Source organism: Salmo salar, chromosome 02 (genome assembly GCF_965601325.2).
Source record: "Salmo salar chromosome 02, fSalSal1, whole genome shotgun sequence".
NCBI lineage: Eukaryota > Metazoa > Chordata > Actinopteri > Salmoniformes > Salmonidae > Salmo > Salmo salar.
Window position 1 is genome coordinate 28999784 of NC_138292.1, and position 22832 is coordinate 29022615.

General features: G+C 44.8%; 1 protein-coding gene across 2 annotated transcripts in view; it reads left to right on the plus strand.

Moving 5' to 3' along the window:
- The first annotated feature begins 6346 nt into the window (after positions 1–6346).
- Positions 6347–22832, plus strand: part of LOC106579417 (t-SNARE domain-containing protein 1) — a 126181-nt gene continuing 109695 nt past the window's right edge. For both annotated transcript variants that reach the window (XR_006760537.2, XM_045701587.2), the window contains exon 1: positions 6347–6430. The gene's annotated coding sequence lies outside the window, so the exon portion shown is untranslated. The remainder of the gene's footprint in view (positions 6431–22832) is intronic.

Below are 22832 nucleotides of genomic sequence, written 5' to 3' on the forward strand. Positions count from 1 at the left end.
ACTTCTTGAAGTCATTTCTGAAGGGCCTGGGTCCAAACATGACTGAGCAAGCAGCCGACAGGATCAGCAAGTCCATTGGTGTCCTCAAGGATTGATGGAAACCACAGAGGCTGAGTTAGAGACATCAAAGTCAAGTGGAATAAATCATACTGCTCGCCAGAACATGGACATTCTCGCCCTTGTGGAGGTTGTCATGGAGGCAGAGCTGTGCAAAACCCAACCAGACATTAAAAACCCCTATTGTGTATTCCTGCGCCTGTCTCCAAAATCCTTTATACCAGCGTGCCAGAATAACCGACCTGCAAAATGGACACAGCAAGATGCAAGGGGTTCCTTCTACAATGCGACCTGTACCACACTCACTACGCTGGGCTGTTTCCGGAAGAGACAAGGTTTCCACCGTCATCTCTGCACTGACCGGACGGGCTCTGGACTGGGGTTCCACAGTCTGGGAGTCAGGTTGAGTCCTACGAGCGCTTCCCCCTCCTCGTCCGCTCGGTGTTTGATCATCCTGTGGAGGGCCGAGAGGAGGGTGAGCGTCTACTCCGACTACACCAGGGATCTAGGACCGCCTCTGAGCTCGCCCTGGAGTTCCGGATCATCGTGGCCTCCACCGGATGGAACGAGTTGGCTCTGGTCACGGTTTTCCGTAGCGGACTGTGGGAGGAGGTACAGCTGTCATTCAACCAGCTCATCAGTTTGGCGCTCCGGTTGAATAACCTCCTGCGGTCCCGAAGATGACCGGCGCGGAATTCGGAGCCCATGGCTACCCCTGCTCCATGGCCAGAGCCGATGGAGGTGGGCTCGGAACGTTTGCCCAAGGCAAAGCATAGGAAAAGGAGGAATCTGGGCCTCTGCTTCTACTGTTGATAAAGGGGTCATTTCTCCCCAACCTGCTCTCTATCCATTAGGAGGCGAGGAAGTGACATGCCAGGGAATTCCCCTGCACAAACCCAGGTAGAAGGCAAGGTCTCCTCTCCTTGTCTGTCAAATCAACCAGTGTGTTTTCCAGTTAATTTCCCTGAGTACCCTAGCCCTTCACTCCCGTTAGCTCTGATTGATTCCGGAGCTGCCGGGAATCTCTTAGATAGCGCACTGGCCACTGCATTACGCATTCCTTTGGTTCCCTTACAGTCACCCATTCCAGTTCGAGCCCTGGATAATCGTCCAATAGGGGCAGGGCTCGTACATCAATTACTGTTCCTGTTTCTTTGTTGACCCATGACACTCATTCAGAACAGATCACCTTCTTGATTATAGACAGCCCCATGCACCCCATTGTTTTAGGTGTCCCCTAGTTGAGTTTGCATAACCCAGTTATTTCCTGGTCCGAGAGGAGACTGCTTCGTTGGTTGCAGGAGTGTCAGGGGAGGTGCCCCGCAGTGTCTGTGAACACCACTACAGTGGAAAGTCTGGACTGTGCTCCTCAAGTTGATTTACTGGAGGAGTACCAGGATTTGCACTGGGTTTTCTCAAAGACCCAGGCTAAACGCCTGCCTCCCCATCGCCCCTGGGACTGTGCCATTAACCTGTTGTCTGACCCAGCTCTCCCAGGAGGACATGTCTATCCCCTCTCCTATGCGGAGACTGAGGCCATGGAGACCTATGTACAGGAGATTCTCCAGCAGAGTTTTATCCGCCCCTTTAAGTCACCAGCCTCCTCAAGCTTATTTTTTGTCAAATGGAAAGATGGGGGACTGCGCTCATCCATGCCATCATCGAACAAATGCATGGGGCGCAGTACTTCACGAAGCTTGACTTGAGGAGTGCCTACAATCTGGTGCGCATTCGTGCAGGAGATGAATGGAAGACTGCTTTTTCCACAACCACGGGTCATTACGAGTATCTCGTAATGCCCTTTGGTCTGTCTAATGCTCCTTCAGTCTTTCAGGCCTTTATCAATGAAGTGTTTCGGGACATGCTGGGACGGGGTGTAGTGGAGTATATAAACGACATTTGGTCTATTCTGCTGACAGCGTCTAGCATGTCTTAGTCAGGTCTGTGCTGAGAAGACTGTTGGAACATGATCTATATGTTAAACAGGAGAAATGTTTGTTTTTCCAGCGGTCCGTGTCCTTTTTGGGCTATCTCATATCCATTGAGGGAGTGGAGATGGAGGAGCAACCCGTCAGATCAGTCATGACCCATCCCCAACTCTGTGAAAGCAGTCCAGCAATTCCTGGGGTTCACCAACTATTTCCATCTGGGGCTTCAGCACGGTGGTTGCGCCTCTTACCTCCCTGCTGAGAGGAGGTCCCCAGTGGCTTCGTTGGACGGCGGAGGAGGAGAGGGCGTTCGAGACGCTGAAGCCATGTTTCACCACTGCTCCCGTGTTGGCACATCCCGATCCCTCACTCCTCTTCATCGTCGAGGGGATGCCTCCGAAGTAGGTGTCGGGGTAGTGCTGTCCCAGCGTACCGGAACCCCTCCAAAGCTGTGGTCCTGCGCTTTCTACTCTAAGCAGCTGAGTCCCGCCCAGAGGAAATACAACATAGGGGACCGGGAACTCTTGGCAGTCAAGAAGACTGAAGGCATGGAGGCACTGGCTGGAGGGGTCCAAACACCCTTTCCTAGTGTGGTTGGACCACTGCAACCTGGAGTACATCAGGGCAGCGAAGAGGCTAAACCCAAGACAGGCCAGGTGGGCTCTATTCTTCACCAGGTTTCAATTCACGATTTCCTATAGGCCAGGTTCAAAGAATTTGAAGGCGGACGCCCTGTCTCACTTCTATGACGCAGAGGAGAGGCAGGGAGAGGAGACCCCCATCAACCCTCTATGCCACATCATCGCGCCAGTGGTATGAGACGTGGACACCGACATGCGGCAGGCCCTGCATACGGAACCCGCACCTGCACAGTGCCTGGAGAACCGGGCCTACATGCCCACAGTTGTGTGGGACCGCCTCCTTTCCTGGGTGCACACGACGCCTGTGTCGGGTCCTCCAGGGATAGGCCGTGCCATCGCCTGCCTAATGGAGAAGAACTGGTGGCCCACCTTGGCTAGGGACTTCTGGGTTTACGTCTCTTCCTGCACCATCTGTGCTCAGTCTAAGACACCCAGACACCTCCCTTATAGAAAGCTCCTTCCCTGCTGGTTCCACAACTACCCTGGTCTCACCTATTGGTGGACTTTGTAACTGACCTTCCCCCCTACCAGGGGAACACCACCATTCTCGTCGTTGTGGACCGGTTTTCCAAAGCTTTTCGCCTCCATCCTCTGCCTGGCTTCCGTCGGCCATGCAAACCACGGAGGCTCTTTTTACGCACATCTTCTGGCACTATGGGATCAGAGGATATTGTGTCAGATCGTGGCCCTCAGTTCACCACACGCGTATGAAAGGTGTTCATGGAACGCCTGGGGGTCACGGTCAGTCTCACCTCCAGGTATCGACCTCAAGCAAATGGGCAGGTGGAGAGGGTCAACCAGGAGGTGGGCAGGTTCCTGCAGTGTTACTGTCAGGATCGGCCGGGGGAGTGGGCGAAGTTTCTACCATGGGCGGAGTATGCGTAGAATTCCCTCCGCCACTAACCTCACTGCTTTCCAGTGTGTGTTGGGATATCAGCCAACCCTGGCACCTTGGCATCTGAGCCAGACCGAAGCTCCTGCGGTGGACGAGTGGTTTCGGTGCTCTGAGATCTGGAACTCTGCGCACACTCGTCTCCAGCACAAGGAACAGGCCGACCGCCACCGCAGTGAGGCGCCTGATTTCTCCCCAGTCAACCAGGTCTGGCTCTCCACCCGGAACCTGCCCCTTTGCCTGCCCTGCTGGAAGCTGAGCCCGCGGTTTGTTAGCTGTTTAATGTCCTGAGGAGGGTTAATGAGGTAACGTATCGTTTACAACTCCCAGTTGATTACCGCATTAACCTGACCTTTCATTTGTCTCTCCTCAGGCCAGTGGTGCCTGGAGCCTCGCTGAGGCTGGACCCAGTGACGCCCTGCCTCCTCCTCTGCACATCGAGGGAGGTCCGGTGTACTCAGTCCGGGAGGTCCTGGATTTGAGGCGTTGGGGAGGGGGCGTCTCCAGTACCTCATCGACTCGGAGGGGTACGGCCCAGAGGAGCGGTGCTGGGTTCCTGTGGTGGATGCATCGCTGACCAGGGATTTTCACTGTCGGCGCCATGACCGACCGGCACCGCGTCCCTGTGGTCGTCCCCGAGGCCGATGTCTTCCAGCTGCTAGTGCAGCGCATCATGGGGGGGCCCTCGCTCTTTTGTTTGGCTACAGCCCAGTGTTTTTGTATACATGCTCGTTTTGGGTGTTTTAAAAACTCCTATTGTGTGTTCCTGCGCCTGTCTCCAAAATCCTTTATACCAGCGTGACAATGTTGTCACTGTAAATATCTGTATTTATTAGTACAACTCTATCTGCTTTTATCCGTATAACTTTCCATGTATCATTGTTCTGTTTTTACTGTAACAGTAAACATCTACATTTAATTTATTCTTCTTGATGAATTCATCGTCCATAATGTTAACAGTTGAAATTGAACATACCACTAACAGATTTGAGAAACAGTTATAACAGTTTTGAGCAGCAGTAATAAAATAACAGTCTCATATCTGAGCAGTCATTCAACTAACTACGACAGAACAAAAAAGTCTGCAGCTAAAATGTTAACCCCCCCCCTCCAAAAAAACAACTAACTAATGTTACTGATGATGTGCAGCATTTCTCATGTTTCACTACGACCCTCCCTCCCTCCCTCCCTCCCTCCCTCCCTCCCTCCCTCCCTCCCTCCCTCCCTCCCTCCCTCCCCTCCCTCCCTCCCTCTCTCTGGCCAGCAGTCTTGTACACAGAGGAGACCCACATGGCCCAAAACCTGCCACAGAACTGTGGACGATGCTAACATGTCAGTCTGAAATGAAAACCACAGATGGTACTGTGTACCAGTTATAGAGATCCTATATTTCTACTTCAGTCTGTGGTACAAACAATCAGACAAAACACAGAGAGCAGTAAGATGATTGTACTTTACGAAGACTGTACTTCAAGATACAATATCATACACAATGGCAGAAATGATAGTGGTGGATTTAGGTAAACAGTAACAGTTTAGCGGACTATCGTAACATTAGATTGCACAAACTGCCTTGAGGACACTTGACATGCATGACTGAAAGAGATACGCACCAGAGAATGTAGAACAAATCTAAAAGCTTCTGAAATACTGACCGTCCAAGAAAACAGACTTAGGCAGTAGTCCCATCCCTCCGTCCCTTCGTGGATGTGGCTGCCATAAACACCAAGTGTGAGGGTGTGGACGACAGAGAGAGAAGCAGGGAGGAGTGATATTTTGCCAATGTTAGTTAGGGCATTCTTCCCCTGGAGAGCCCAGCAAGTAATCCTATTTCTATGGTGGAGACTGTGCTGTCTCTCATTGAGGACTGTCACCTCTGGTCCCAGGAGATCCTGGTTTACCCTGTTTCACCCAGGTTAATGTAATATTAATCTCTCCTTCACACTTCCTTACCTCTCTGCCATTCACTGGCTGTGACTGGCCCACTATACACTCACCTCACTAAGGTCAGATACAGCTCCAGTTTAGAGATTCCTCTCACTCGTGCACTTTCTCTCTCTTTCGTTATCTCTCTTTCTCTTTGCAGACTCTCCTTGTTCTAAGGTCCGTAAACTGTAAGGGTCGACGCCGGAGATGAGAAGCAGGTACGGGGAGTCAAACGTTTAATCGGGAACAGACATAAAACACAATAGGACCAACCTCAGCACACGGGTATACAAGGACATAAGGCAATCAATGCAGAAGCAGGGAACAGAGCGGGGAACCAGACAGATATAGGGAAGGTAATGACAGAGGTGATTGAGTCCAGGTGAGTCCAATAATCGCTGATGCACGTGACGGGGGAAGACAGGTGTGCATAATGATGATGGCAGGCGTGCGCAATGCTGGGGAGCCTGGCTCCCTCGAGCGCCAGGGGGGAAGTGCGGAAGCAGGCGTGACAATAACACTATTAAGTGAAACACACCCTCGAACTCACAGGATATATCCCAGATAAGAAACACTTCATTGGGAAAAATAGAAGAAGTCAACATAACCATGTGTTTCCAGTTTTAGATTTAAAAAATGTAGTTAATTTCTATCACCACATGCGAAATGTATATTACACAAATGACAGACATAGATTACCCATTGCATAAAGCATTAAGAACCATGAATCCACTTTGTTTCGTTTTCAATTTTTTTCTGTTTCTATCTCTGTAATTGCTATTGTTCCTTGATTTCCGCAGTCAATTTACCACTCTGTACTGCATATCCCAGGGTGCATTTCTCCTGCCTTAGCTGTCATATGACCATGCTGCAGGAGCAGGCGGCAGGTCATGTGACGTTTAAGCCGTAGCTGTCTGGATGCTGCTGCTAAATTGGAGTTGAATCTCAGAGCACGACACTGCCTCTCTCTCTCTTTCCAGAGGAAGGTAATGTGTGAGAAACCCATCCCTGTTTTTCATGTTGGTTTTCTCTCGTTATCTGAATAGTGCTGTGGTCAGAGACAAAGGGAGTGGAAGGAGAGAGAAAGAGAGGGGAATGAGGAGGAGGCAGGGATGAGAGGGAAGTGAGGAAGCCATTATTAAGGATGCTCTTCTGTTGATTCATCCAGGAAACAGAACCAGGAAGGACTGAGATTTATTGTATTTTGTTAGTATTCTATGTGTCTAGCCTGCGTGTGTGTGTGTGTGTGTGTGTGTGTGTGTGTGTGTGTGTGTGTGTGTGTGTGTGTGTGTGTGTGTGTGTGTGTGTGTGTGTGTGTGTGTGTGTGTGTGTGTGTCAAAATATAACCTCAGGAGATGGAGTGATACATATAGGAATAGAGAGATAGATAGATGGTGGGATGTACTGTATATGCTGTTTATCTGGCTATCTCTGTCTGTTGTTAAACCACGCTCAGCTGTCTGAATGAGAACACTGAGCCTGCATGTTGCCGGCTTCCTCTTCAGGCAGGCAACCAATCAGCAATGCTTGATGCTCTCTGTTTATCCCTCTCTCAGCCAATTAGTTTGCACATGGTTTCCGACTGCCCAATCAGCTCCTTCCCCTGCTGCTGATGTGCTTTGGGTTGTCGTAGACGTGGCAAGTCATACGTGGATGAGGTTTAAAGGTTTTGTTACGTTCTTATCAAATTATTACACATCAATACACATAATAATACTTTATATTTACTCTGCCACATTACTACATATAATAATACTCTAAATTTACTCTGCCACATTATTACACATAATAAGACTCTATACGGTGCATTCAAAATGTATTCAGACCACTTGACTTTTCCACATTTTATTATGTTGTAAAATTGATTACGCCCCCCCCCCCACCCCACCCCATTAATCTACACACAATACCACATGATGACAAAGCAAAAACAGGTTTTTAGAATTTTTTTGTAAATTTATTTTAAAAAATGTATTACAAATTTTAAATTTACATAAGTATTCAGACCATTTACTCAGTACTTTGTTTAAGCACATTTGGCAGCGATTACAGCCTCAATTATTTTTGGATTAGACGCTACAAGCTTGGCACATCTGTATTTCTTTGTAGCTGTTTACATACCACCACAGTCAGAGGCTGGCACTAAGATAGCATTGTATGAGCTGTATTCCGCCATAAGCAAACAAGAAAACGCTCAACCAGAGGCGGTGCTCCTAGTAGCCGGGGATATTAATGCAAGGAAACTTAAATCAGTTTTACCTAATTTCTATCAACATGTTAAATGTGTAACCAGAGGGAAAATAACTCTGGACCACCTATACTCCACACACAGAGATGCATACAAAGCTCTCCCTCACCCTCCATTTGGCAAATCTGACCATAATTCTATCCTCCTGATTCCTGCTTACAAGCAAAAAGTAAAGCAGGAAGCACCAGTGACTAGAATGATTTAAAAAAGCGGTCAGATGAAGCAGATGCTAAGCTACAGTACTGTTTTGCTGGCATTGAGGAGTACACCACATCTGTCATTGGCTTCATCAATAAGTGCATCGATGACATTGTACCCGTGGTGACCGTACGTACATACCCAAACCAGAAGCCATGGATTACAGGCAGCATCCACACTGAGCTAAAGGCTAGAGCTGCCGCTTTCAAAGAGTGGGACTCTAACCCGGAAACTTATAAGAAATCCCGCTATGCCCTCCGATGAACCATCAAACAGGCAAAGCTTCAATACAGGACTAAGATCAAGTCGTACTACACCGGCTCTGATGCTCGTCGGATGTGGCAGGGCCTGCAAACCATTACAGACTACAAAGGGAAGCACAGCCGAGAGCTGCCCGGTGACACGAGCCTACCGGATGAGATAAACTACTTCTATGCTCGCTTCGAGGTAAATAATACTGAAACATGCATGAGAGCACAAGCTGTACCGGAAGACTGTGTGATCACGCTCTCCGCAGCCAATGTGAGTAAGACCTTTAGACAGGTGGGCATTCACAAAGCCGCAGGGCCAGACGGATTATCAGGACGTGTACTGCGAGCATGCGCTGACCAACTAGCAAGTGTCTTCACTGACATTTTCAACCTCTCCCTGTCCAAGTCTGTAATACCAACATGTTTCAAGCAGACTACCATAGTGCCTGTGCCCAAGAACACTAAGGTAACCTGCTTAAATGACTACCAACCTGTAGCACTCACATCTGTAGCCATGAAGTGCTTTGAAAGGCTGGTCATAGCTCACATCAACACCATTCATCCCAGAAACCCTAGACCCACTCCATTTTGCATACCGCCTCAACAGATCCACAGATGATGCAGTCTCTATTGCACTCCACACTGCCCTTTCTCACCTGGACAAAAGGAACAACTATGTGAGAATGCTATTCATTGACTACAGCTCAGTGTTCAACACCATAGTGCCCTCAAAGCTCATCAATAAGGGGACTAAACACCTCCCTCTGCAACTGGATCCTGGACTTCATGACGGGCCTCCCCCAGGTGGTAAGGGTAGGAAACAACACATCAGCCATGCTGATTCTCAACACGGGCCCATCAGGGGTGCGTGCTCAGCCTCCTCCTGTACTCCCTGTTCACTCATGACCAGGCATGACTCCAACACCATCATTAAATTTGCCAATGATACAACAGTGGTAGGCCTGATCACCGACAACAACGAGACGGCCTATAGGGAGGAGGTCAGAGACCTGGCCGTGTGGTGCCAGGACAACAACCTCTCCCTCAACGTGATTAAGACAAAGAGGATGGTTGTGGACTACAGGAAAAGAGGACCAAGCACGCCCATCATTCTCATCGACGGGGCTGCAGTGGAGCAGGTTGAGATCTTCAAGTTCCTTGGTGTCCACATCACCAACAAACTAACATGGTCCAAGCACACCATGACAGTCGTGAAGAGGGCATGACAAAACCTATTCCCCCTCAGGAGACGGAAAAGATTTGGCATGGGTCCTCAGATCCTCTAAAGGTTCTACAGCTGCACCATCGAGAGCATCTTGACTGGTTGCATCACTGCCTGGTATGGCAACTGCTTAGCCTCTGACCGCAAGGCACTGCAGAGGGTAGTGCAAACGGCCCAGTACATCACTGGGTGCAAGCTTCCTGCCATCCAGGACCTCTATATCAGGCGGTGTCAGAAGGCCCTAAAAATTGTCAAAGACTCCAGCCACCCTAGTCATAGACTGTTCTATCTGCTACCACACGGCAAGCGGTACCGGAGTGCCAAGTCTAGGTCCAAGAGGCTTCTAAACAGCTTCTACCCCCAAGCCATAAGACTCCTGAATATCTAGTCAAATGGCTACCCAGATTTTCACATTGCCCCCCCCCCCCCCCTCCACACAACTGACACTCTCTGTTGTCATCTATTCATAGTCACTTTAAACCTCTTACAGCTCCTTAAGGATAGGGGGCAGTATTGACAATTTCGGGGAAAAAAATGTGCCCATATTAAACTGCCTCTTACTCAAACTCAGAAGCTAGGATATGCATATTATTAGTAGATTTGGATAGAAAACACTCTGAAGTTTCTAAAACCGTTTGAATGGTGTCTGTGAGTATAACAGAACTTATATGGCAAGCAAAAACCTGAGAGAAATCCTACCAGGAAGTGGAAATCTGGATGCATGGCCATGCATCTCTTCAAGTCGTTTCCTATTGAATACACAGTGACGTAGTAATAATTGTGCACTTCCTACGGCTTCCACTAGATGTCGACAGTCTTTACAAAGTTGTTTGAAGCGTCTACGATGAACAGAGTCCGAATGAGAAGGAGGGGAATTTGTTGAGGCAGGGGGTGACAGCACTTCTTGGCACGCGTTCATGAGGATGGATCCTCCCGTTCCAAAACCTTTTTCAAGACACAGGAATCGTCCGGTTGAAATATTACTGAATCTTCACGTTCTGAAGGCCCTAAAGATTGATGTTTTACAACGTTTGACATGTTTGAACGAACGTAAATACAACTGTTTTTTACTTTTCGTTGCGACATCGTCCGCGCGCTTTCTACACTTGGAGTAGCTTACTGGACGCACAAACAACAAGGAGTTATTTGGACATAAATTATGGACTTTATCGAACAAAACAACATTTGCTGTGGACCTGGGATTCCTGGAAGTGCCTTCTGATGAAGATCATCCAAGGTAAGGGAATATTGCTAATGCAAAGTATGATTTTAGATCACTCCAAGATGGCAGCTATCTGTATAGCCTAGTGTATTTTTCTGAGCTCAGTACTCAGATTATTGCAAAGAGTGCTTTCCTCGTGAAGCTTTTTTGAAATCTTTCATTGCGTTTGCATAAAGGAGATGTTCATCTATAATTCTTTGAATGACAGTTTAATTTTATATCAATGTATTTTTGTAAATTGTGGCCCTGATTCACCGGCAGTATTTGAGGGAACATATTTTCTGAACGTCACGCGCCGATGTAAAATGCTGTTTTTATATATAAATATGAACTTTATCGAACAAAAAATGCATGTATTGTGTAACATGATGTCCTAGGAGTGTCATCTGATGAAGATCGTCAAAGGTTAGTGCTGCATTTAGCTGTGTTTTGGATATTTGTGATGCATGCTAGTTGCTTGGAAAATGGCTGTGTGGTTGTTTTTGTCGATGTACTCTCCTAACATAATCTAATGTTTTGCTTTCGCTGTAAAGCCTTTTTGAAATCGGACAACGTGGTTCGATTCAGGAGAAGTGTATCTATAAAAGAGTGTAAAATAGTCCTGTGTTTGAGAAATAGAAATTATTAGATTTGGTTTTGAATATGGCGCTCTGATTACTCTGCCACATAACTACGCATAATAATACTCTATATTTACTCTGCTACATTACTACACATAATAATACTCGATATTTACTCTGCCACATTGCTTATTGAAAACAATATAGAACAATATTTTTGTTGTTGTTGATCTCTTTCTCTAAGTTTGAACCATTCTCTTGCTTTCTCGCTCTCTTATATCTGTCTGTCTCTATCTCTCTGTCTCTCTCTGTCTCTCTCTCTCTCTCTCGCTCTCTCACTCTCTCTGTTTGTGGGTTCATCCTATAGATGACTCATCCCCACCTTTCTCTGTCTCAGTCCAACTCTGTAGTGCAGCACTCTTTGTGGACTGTTCATGTAACTACCACCCCCTTATCTTCTCACTTTTGTCAGGCATGTTTATATGTAATCCCCTATTGACCATTCTGTAGTAATGGCTACTACTTTTCTCAGAAATAAGCTGAAGTATTTCAGCACACCAATGCATTTATCTCCATGTGATCTAAATATATCTCTATGTGCTCTTTGTTTTCATGTGTTGTTATAAAGGGAAAGAAAAAGCCAGGTTCAACATCAAAGGTGAATGTCACCCATCATTATTGTGCAGACTGCAGGGTTGGAGTACAGCTGCAGTGGGTATAGGTGCTGTCTGTGGTCCTGATATGATTAGATTGACTGGCGGTAAATTTGAAAGGTGCTGTCCGTGGTTGTCATGGGTAGAGTCACTGTACAGACTCTGTTAGTGGTCCTGGTGTAGTTAGATTGACTGTACAGACCCTGTCTGTGGTCCTGATGTTTCAATAGGTTGACTGGTGGTAACCTATATAAGTGCTGTCCATGGTTCTGGTTATGTTAAATCACTGTACAGATGCTGCCTGTGGGCCTGATGTGGTCCTTTCCCTGGTGGTGCTGAATGGAAAGTGACAGTGTGTATGTTAGTTAGATGACCCATTGGCCACACCTTGTGCTCTGAACAACAATTGCCCCTAAAAACCAACTTCTCATTTAAAAAACAGCCTGGCATCGACATGAGTCAGAAACATTTATTCAACTGTCAAAATTGACTACGAATTTTTGGTTAAAAAAATAGTTTTGTGAAATATGTGGTCGTGACTGCATCACAATGTAAATAAAGGTTGGGTTTGTTTTCATCCTGCCCAAATGCCCACAACTGGCAGCACACAAGTAATCATCAATTTGGAGTTCAGCTGCAGGCGACCCAATCGTAATGCCCTTGTTAAATTTGGGTTGACTTTGGATATCCTTACTGGGCTAGTTAGGGACCATCAGAAAATTACACAATGTACATGGGACAATATGTTACAATTCCCAAATCTCCAAATTTCAATGACTTAAAAAGTGATTAAAAAAGTGTATACATTCACATGTTGAAAGCATTTAAGGTGTGCAACATGAAAATATTGTCTCATTTACATTGTGTAATTTTGTGACAGTCCCAAACTATCCCCAGAGATAGGCTATCCAAAGTCAAACCAACTTTGCTCGATCGCATGCCAACTGGCTGAAGCTAATTGTCTAAATAATTTGGCTAACGCTTCCCAACTGGAACACACGAGACATCCACATCAAACCACACGTTTGAATTCAGTCATGGCCGCTAGCGTTTCTTAATGAACCAAATCTAAAACGAGGCCAAATCAGGACCTTTAAATCTGACTCACCTCAAATCAAATGGAATCAGGACATAACCATCCATTGTTTGATGAATTTGATTGTTTGTGATGCTGTTGCCAACTAATAATCATATCTCAAAGATCGGAGGAGGGAGGACATCTTGATGATGAACTCTTGAGGTTGTCATTCAGTTATTATTATGTCTGTATTATCAAATTATTCCTAGGTCAACTACTCTCATTAATTACACCATTATCATCAAGACTGTCTGACGGCATCAATTACTATTCCGAGGTCATTTTCTCCATTACACTGTCAACTTGATTAGATTGCCCAGGTAGGGAAAAAAAGAGTAGTTCAACAACAACAAGTCATCACAATGGTAGTGTAATTAAGGGAACAATTTTCAATGTATATATAAAAACAGGCATATCATTAAAACTATTTTCCTCCCAATCGAAGGATTATGTTGAGCATGATCTGAGGTGAGATGGTCAGATGGGATGGTAATTGCTATGATTGCATACTGTAAGTAAGAGACTGAATCCTGGGTAGTAATTGAGGCCCCATTGTGAAGGAAGGAGACAAATGGAGGAGTAGGCCATGGCTGTGGATTTACTAATTTGTGGATCAAGATGGACAAGGAGGCGTGGCCATCTCCGATTCCCAATAACAAGGCCAGTGGTCTGTGATGTGTGAGTAATGCCTGGACGGAGGGTTAGACGTGATTTAAAATAATCAGTTCTCATGCGAACCCAGATGCACTCCGATACAAGAGAAGCCTACTAATGGGTTGATGGGACATTTAAAGGTTTGCTGGTTCACCAATGTTCTCTCAGATGACACAGAGACTGGGTCAGGCAAATCAAATGTCCAGTGTATGGGTCAAATGGGAGACAGTCTATAACAAACCTCCATAAAAGCACCAATTTTGGTGTTCCTGCTTGGCTGCTTTATACATTATTCTGTATTATTTTACCTGAGATTAAACTCTCATGGTGAAAATAGTTATTTTGATGTGGCAACCTACCACGGGGAACACTTTAGGGCTTGGACCACTTTTAATTGTATTATAACAAACAATCTAAACTTTTGTGAGCAGTTTGGATTCTGCAGATTCCACCAGTGTAATATCACCATTAACACTTATCAACTGTAAATACATACACATAGTAAATGTACACCATATGTTATTTTATTGTCTATTCTAGCAAAACATCCCATTACTACATGTCAAAGGTTTTATCGTATTCTGCCCCTCTTCTGGCTACATGCTTCGTCAATTGGAGGACCTTATTGATCGTATCAGATTAGTTAAGTAATTGATTGTTACTGGCTATTAACCTCTCAGAACTCTGGGCCGGGCTAGCGCAGACGGAGGACAGCCTCTAATCATTCACCAATGGCAGCCAGATGCTAATGAAATGAGTTCCTGGTTCTGCCTCACAACTCTGTTCGTTCCAGGAAGTATTGGCAAGGGCAATGAGATGCCAGAGTTTACTTTGCTGGAGAAGGAACGAAAACATCCAGAAAAAACTAAGCAGGAGAAATGGATGATCTATTAATAAAGTGTGTGTTGGTGTGTAAACCTATGTGTGTACATGGGTCAGAAAATTAGACAAGCAGTTAGTGTGGTTAAAATATGTAAAAAAAATGACAGATATGATCTATCACACACTACATATCACAGCACAGATATTCATTTAAATTAAAACTACCATCTATTATGTTAATCGAAATGTAAAGTTTTTTTTGTTTAGAGCGCTCATAATTCTCCATTTGTGGAAGCAACACATTGCACATTTTTTGATGCCTGCTACCTTTGGGTATTTGTCATGATTATCATGACTCACAAACACACTACAGATGGATAGTTACCACCCTCTGCTATGAAGCGTCAGAGTCAAGATTCCAGAAAAGTGTCACCCCGACCCAAAGTATGCAATCACGTCCCTCGCCAGCTTGAGAATGATCATAAATTATGTCACACGTACAGTATGTCACTATACACAGCTTGAGCCTCAGTTGGAAAGTCCACAAGTGTGCGTGCCCAGATGACTTGTTGAGGTGTTTTCTGTGTTGATGAATGTCATTGCTGCAGGGTTGTGATTATCTTGTCAGAACCAATAAGTCCCAGCCATGTCTATTGGGCTTTGTTTACACAGGCAGCCCAATTCTGATCTTGTTTCCCCTAATTGGTATTTTGACTAATGTGATTAGCTCTGAAAACGATATGATTTGAAAATATCTGATTAGATTGGTCAAAAGATCAGAATTGGGCTACCTGTGTAAAGGCAGCCTTATAGTTGCCTATTTATTTATATTTTCTGAAATGTCCTTTTATCTCTTGATGGTTGGCTATAGTCCTAATGATTCTGCTTCATGTACTGTGATACATCTCACACATTTTTCATTGTTCAATAATGTTTAAAATGTTTTTGCCATAGACATTAACCATGTGCAGCCATGTGTATGTGTGTGTTCCCCCCTTCTCTTTCTGGGGGTTGTGTAGCCATGGTGATGCTGTGAGGGATCCAGGAAACAGATAGCCACAGGGTGAAGCATATGTGGCAGGCAGAGAGAGAGGCACCAGAAGGCCACAGTGTGGATGTCCAGTTGGCCATCTGCTCCTCTCCCCAGCAAGGGTCAGGAAACCCCACATCCACAGAGGAAGAGGCTGCCTCTCCTAATGCCAAGCCCAGAACAGCCACCCTCCCCTGGGAAGAAGACTCACACAGGTATCCCAGACACAGAGCCAGGGATGAGCCATGTAGGCTGGCAGCACTGGCAGTGGGACTCAGTCAGGCAGGCCTCCCATAGACAGCCATTGATGCCTGGCAGTGATGGCATTACTTCATGCAGAGTGTTTGTTTCTCTGCAGTAGGGTAGGAGGGTAAGGAAGGGGGAGCCACAGTAGTGTTTGGTTCATCAGCCAAATGCCATTACTCTTTCTCATGGCAGGCCAAGTCCACAAGCTGCTCCACCACGGACAAATCTGGGACCACCCATCCAGTGATGGAACGACACTACTGACTTTATCCAGAGGATGTTTTAGGACACATATTACAATTCAGGTGCTAATGTTTTATCAGAGACATGAGAATTAAAACGTATGAAAAGCAATTCCTAGAAGGTGATTTTAGAGCAGATATTATTTGGAATTGGGTCAGTTTGGAGTAGTCTGATCTCACTTTCTCTCTCTCTCCCTATCTCTCTTTCACATACACACACACACACCCTGTGGGTGCAGCTGGTCTAATGAAATATGCCAGCACACCCTTCCATTTGTCACTGAGCCGTGGGCTTGTGTGAGTACTTGGGGCGTCGGTGTGTGTGTGTGATGTGTGTGTTGTGTGTCTGTAGCGCGGTGGCCAGCTTGGGGGTCAGAGTCTTGGTCTGCTTCTCTGTTGACTTGGACGTCTGCTCGCCTCCCTTCCATCGCCTCGGGAGATTAGGTTTCACCAGCTGGTTGTGTACTGTTGGCCCCAGAACACACTCTTCAGTTTGTTAGACAAAACCCTGCCTCCCAGAAGTGAAATCATTCCCAGGTGTTTTAGATGTTTTTACTGTTATTCTTAATCTTCTTAACTTGGTGTTCTAAAATGTAGTCATGTGACTCTGACATATCGGTGTTGAATTCTGGGGGTTTCTGTATGACGGGGACACTGATGTGATACCGTGATATGTGAAGTGGGAAGGGTGGGCTTTTCACTGCTGTAGCTATACTCAAAACTGTGATCACTTCTAGCTTGTTAGGCTATTTTCTTTTTTGAATGGTCAGTTTAAAAAGAGGTCAGATAAAATCTGTAGTCCTTTAGAGACATGCCAGAACCAGATGGAGAAAGAGAGAAAAGAGAGAGAGAGAGAGAGAGAGGAGTCGAGGAGTAGTTTATGAGCACAGATTAAGGAGAGGAGGTTTGTAGAATAATGAATAGTTACCCCTCAGCAACATCACCTTCTCACCACTCTACATTCGTATGCCTGTCACACACACACACACACACACACACACACACACACACACACACACACACACACACACACACACACACACACACACACACACACACACACACACACACACACACACACACACACACACACACACACACACAGACTGTTTGTCTTCTCCACATCTGTCATTGACAATCCAATCAAACAAGTGCAGAGAGGAACACCTCTTAAGTCCTCTCAAACAAATGAAACTGTCAAGGTCTTTCACACCCTCTGTTCCCTACTGGCTGTGAAGGTTGCCCTTCATTCAGCATTCCTCGCTTGCCTCGTGCCACGTGGACCGACGCTCTTTGAAGTGTTATTGATACTCACCTGTATGGGCTATTTGTCTGCACTCAGAGGTGTGACTGACTTACCTCACTGATAAAGACCCCCGCCGAACCACTATGCAAGACAACTGTTCAGACAGGACAGTCAACAGAGTAGGAACTGGGTGACACAATTTCACAGTTTGTTACATGGCTCTTCCCACTGAGCAGTCAATGTTGTTTCCACGCCATTTCAATGCAAAACGTCATCAACATAAGGGAATTTTGTCATTTTTTTCACCCAACTTTTAACCTAAACCTTTTTTTGTTGATTTTATGTTGAATTTACGTTAGTTGACAACTCTTTGTAAATCAAAACTAGATGATGAACTGACGTCTGTGCCCAGTGGGTTGTTTGTAATTGTGATCTCCTTTAGAAGTCTACCTCAGTCATGGACGTGACTTTGTTCCATGTTGTTTTTGCTTTCTCTACAGTTTTAATTGTTGCTCTCATCCCTGATCCTGTCCTGTATACCTACTCGTATAAACAGATTGAAGATTCAAAGATTCTCTTTAAAGTGCTCTCATAATCATTGCATGCTATTTGCCCACCCTATCACAACATAACTGCACTATAACTTATCCATGAGTAGGAAATTCCCTAACAAATTATTTTAGCAGGAAATAAAACCACTCTCAAATTAACACTTTGTTGAATACATTTAGGGAACAAAAGCTGAAAAACAGCAACTGTTTTACATTTCTTTAGGAAGACAGACACTGTAGTTAAAAGTAAGTAGCTTTGCAGTGCTGCTTAATGCATTGGTATAGCCTCCTTCACACTCTCGTTGTAATCTCTCAGCTTTCCTTTACAGCGGTAAATGAAATGATGCCGCTTCAGTCAATGCATTGCCATAGACACCTCACCCAGCCCAACTTTACTAAAATAACAGTGTCTTCTTCAGCGTATTAAGGCTGCTGCCAGAACTACTGTCTCTATGGTTTCCATGGCCAATTAAGCAGTTTGGCCAATTAGGGAGGGGAGAGAGCTGTAGTGTGACTGGGGACTGATAACTCTTTTCTCCCCTGTGGGTGCCTGGTGCGATCCGCCCAGCTAGCAGAGCAGACTGACTGTGGGGAGAGTTTGAGTCTGGGCCTCGTTTCATACCTCATACCTCCGCCAGTCTAGACGGCCAACTCATCACTGTGGAAACTCATAACACCTCAGTGGTTATAGTAACGGGAGATTTATTTCAGACGCTTCTGTAACACTGGTGGTTTGTTGAAATCCCACTTGCAGTAAACCTTGCCTGAGAACTGATGACTTGCGTTAGCTCCAAAGCCAATGTCTAGTTTTTAGCACAGCGACCTAACACATTCACGTGCCGAGCAGAAGACTCAGGTTCGAAATCCGGTTGGTTACAGTTGTGTGTAATGGAATGTTTAAGGGGTATTGTCTGTCTCTAGTTGAAAGCTGATTAGGCTAAAGCAGTTAAAGAACCAGTTGGAATGGAAGCACTGCGTTACATCCAGGAAGTGTTGATCATCCTCCAGTATAGGCTGTGTGAACGGGGCTTTAGTGCACTTTGATGGATTTAACCCTTCCTCCTAACCCTCTCCTCTTGAGAGACACGGCTAAGCCCATTGGTGAAGCTGTATGTTTGTTATTTGATATACACATGCTGGTAGACACAGACAGAGATCAACCTGCCTGTGAGTGTGATGCATGTGAAGCCTATATCACTACATGGTCTCTGTGCTGTAGTGTGTGTGTGTGTCTTGGCCAGCTTGTCTGCTTGTGTTCGGATCCCCAGGGCCAGCACTGTGACAGAGAATAAACAGAGATAACACTACCTTTGTGGGCTCCAGCTCCATACAAAGACAGCTCCCCCTCCTTTAGTCCTTTATTTTATCCCCTCATCCACCGATCTGGAGATCAGAATGGGGTGATGATAGGGGGGTCGACCGCGGGGGTGAACACCTGAGAGGGAGGGAGGGAGATAGTGTCAGGTTCACTGTTTGTTTGTTGCTATTTTGTTATCATTAACCAGCTTGTTTTAGGACGGGGTGTGTGTGTGTGTGTGTTTCATATTGCTAGACTGCATGTCAGACTTGCGAGCATACTTCCAAACATAAGCAAGTATTTAAAGTTAAATGGGTTCTCGCACACAAAATGCATATCAGCCAATTAAAACGTACTTGCATGTGACCGAACTCTAAATTGTAGCTCGTCCCATCAGATAACGTGGTACAAGTTAGCCTTATGGTAACTTCAACAGGTGGCACTGATTATATCCTGGCACAAGTTAAAAAGCCAATTACAATCGTTGAAGTAGTTGGACACTTTCCAACCTTTGTTCATGGATGGGCAGCATGTCCAACAGCATGTTCTGATCATCAAAGCAACTATCATGTGTATTTCACTGATTGGTCAAATTGCTCTCTGTGTAAAGTGCTTATTTCATGTAATTGTCGCAGATTGTGGCAAGGATTTGAATCTCACCCCTCCCCCCTTTGAAATGTTAATTGACATGTGGTGTGCAGTGCTCGACTTGGACTTAAATAGGTACCAGTACTCATTTTGGGTGCTGGTAAAGTGCACTATCAATTGCGAGTCAACCGCTTTAGCAGTGTGTGCCATGAGAAGCGATGATGACAACGATAGCCTACATGACTGTTATTTGACAAATCCATAAGGCTCTTCAGTTATTTTTTTTACGGTGTATGATAAACTTACATGTTGTAAGGACCTCATTTATATTTTTCCCATAATAGTACATGGATGTGTGTGAAACTGATTAACGAAAACGTGGGATTTTGTCATATATGCGAAAACGGGAAAATGTTAGTAGTAGCAAACGTTAGTAGTAGCTAGTAACCTAGTCAAGGATGCATCAGTGCAATATTGGCATATTAAATTTTGTTACAGACCAACAGAACAAGTAAACCTTGAATTTGTAGGTTTAAAACGGTTGACCTATTTTAAGAAATGCCATTGTTTTGTGAATATAAAGTCTAAGATCTTTCATGGGCTGATGAAGAAGTTGTGCCAGGATATAATCAGTGCCACCTGTTGAGGTTAGCATAAGGCTAACGTGGGCCATGTTATCGGATGGGACCAACTACAATTTAGCGTTTTGTCACAATAAAATCAACAGATTGTGCATGCGAACCCATTGAACTTGAAATGATAATGTTCGCTAGTATGGCCCCAGTGCTTAATATGGGCTAGGTGGGACGTTAGCGTCCCACTCTATTCAACAGCCAGTGGAATCGCGTGGCGCGAAATACAAATACCTCAAAAATGCTATAACTTCAATTTCTCAAACATATGACTATTTTACACCATTTGAAAGATAAGACTCTCGTTAATCCAACCACATTGTCCGATTTCAAAATGGCTTTACAGCGAAAGCAAAACATTACATTATGTCAGGAGAGTACCCAGCCACAAATAATCACACAGCCATTTTCAAAGCAAGCATATATGTCACAAAAACCCAAACCACAGCTAAATGCAGCGCTAACCTTTGATGATCTTCATCAGATGACACTCCTAGGACATTATGGTATACAATACATGCATGTTGTGTTCAATCAAGTTCATATTTATATAAAAAAACAGCTTTTTACATTAGCATGTGATGTTCAGAACTAGCATTCCCACCGAAAACTTCCAGTGAATTTACTAAATTACTCATCATAAACGTTGACAAAATACATAACAATTATTTTATGAATTATAGATACAGAACTCCTTTATGCAATCGCTATGTCAGATTTTGAAATAGCTTTTTGGCGAAAGCACATTTTGCAATATTCTGAGTACATAGCTCAGCCATCACAGGCTAGCTATTCAGACACCCGCCAACTTCGGGGCTCACTAAACTCAGAATTACTATTAAAAAAATTGGATTACCTTTGCTGTTCTTCGTCAGAATGCACTCCCAGGACTTCTACTTCAATAACAAATGTTGTTTTTGTTCCAAATAATCCATAGTTATATCCAAATACCTCCGTTTTGTTCGTGCGTTCAGGTCACTATCCAAAGGGTAACGCGTGAGCGCATTTCGTGAAAAAAAAATCTAAATGTTCCATTACCATAGTTAGAAGCATGTCAAACGCAGTTTAAAATACATTTTTATGCTATTTTTCTCTTAAAATAGCGATAATATTCCAACCGGACAATGTTGTATTCATTCAAAGAGGGAAAGAAAAAAATGGCGAGGTCTCGTGAATGCGCATCTCCAGTCTCTCTGTCACCAGGCAGACCACTGACAAACTGTGCTGCTGTTATCTGCCCAGAGACAGGAGACGCCTCAATCCGGTTTCTGAAGGCTTTAGAGAGCCAATGGAAGCCTTAGAAAGTGTCACGTAACAGCACAGATAGATAGAGATGCAACAAAAGGACTGCAAATTGTCAGACAGGCCACTTCCTGCTTGGAATCTTCTCAGGTTTTTGCCTGCCATATGAGTTCTGTTATACTCACAGACACCATTCAAACAGTTTTAGAAACTTTAGAGTGTTTTCTATCCAAATCAAACAATTATATGCATATTCTCATTTCTGGGCAAGAGTAGTAACCAGTTTAAATCGGGTACATTTTTTTATCCGGCCGTGAAAATACTGCCCCCTATCCCAGACAGGTTAATTTGTAAATCGGGAGGTACAGGAACAAAAAGAGAGTTGGGGTTGGGGGACCTGGGGAGCTCTGAGGTACTGGAAAACACATGAGAAAAAATTCATCTTGATAATAATAAAACATTGCATGCATATCATTTCATTTGCATAGTGGCATAGAGCAGTAGAGTAGAAGCTTAAAGAAGTTGCACACATGGGGAACATTTTTAGTGGCCTTGGGTCTGGGAAAATGTTTGCCTTTTATAAACGCATTTCATGCAATTCTACGTCTTTTTACATGACTGAATACTTTGACATAATCTTTTTGAATGCTGCGTTCAAAACAACTGGGAACTCAGAAATCGGAACTTGAAATCTCCTACTTACGACTTCAGTGCATTCAAGGAAACTGGGAACTTGGGAAAAAAACTAGCACCGACTGGACAAAGTCATTTTGAATGGTCATCCAACTCGGAATTCCAAGGCTGGGACTCAGGCGCCTTTACAACCTGAAGATCACTGACGGAATGATTTGACCTCTGTTTTTTTTCCTGAGTTTCCAGTTGTCTTGAAAGCACCATAATACTGCACAGATGATCGAAATGACAGGCTACTTTGACACTGACAAACAGAGAATTAACAAAGAGGCAACTCAAATTAACTTTCTGATAGCTGTTATTATCAATTTAAAATGTTCATGCCAAAAGAGGTACCGGGAGGTGTTGGATCCTGTTTCGGTAAGATCCGGCTCAAATTAAGCACTGTATGGCCACCATATCTCTAAGTGTTGTTGTGTTTTAATAAGGAGTCACATAATGGGATCATGTTTTTGATTGTCTCGTCATCATTCAATAGACTGTTTATAAGACTGTTAAATAATGTGTGTATGTGTGTGTGTATCTCTCTCTCTGTGTGTGTGTCTGTGTATGTGTGTGTGTGTCTGTGTGTGTATGTGTGTGTGTGTGTGTGTGTGTGTGTGTGTGTGTGTGTGTGTGTGTGTGTGTGTGTGTGTGTGTGTGTGTGTGTGTGTGTGTGTGTGTGTGTGTGTGTGTGTGTGTGTGTGTGTGTGTGTGTGTGTGTGTGTGTGTGT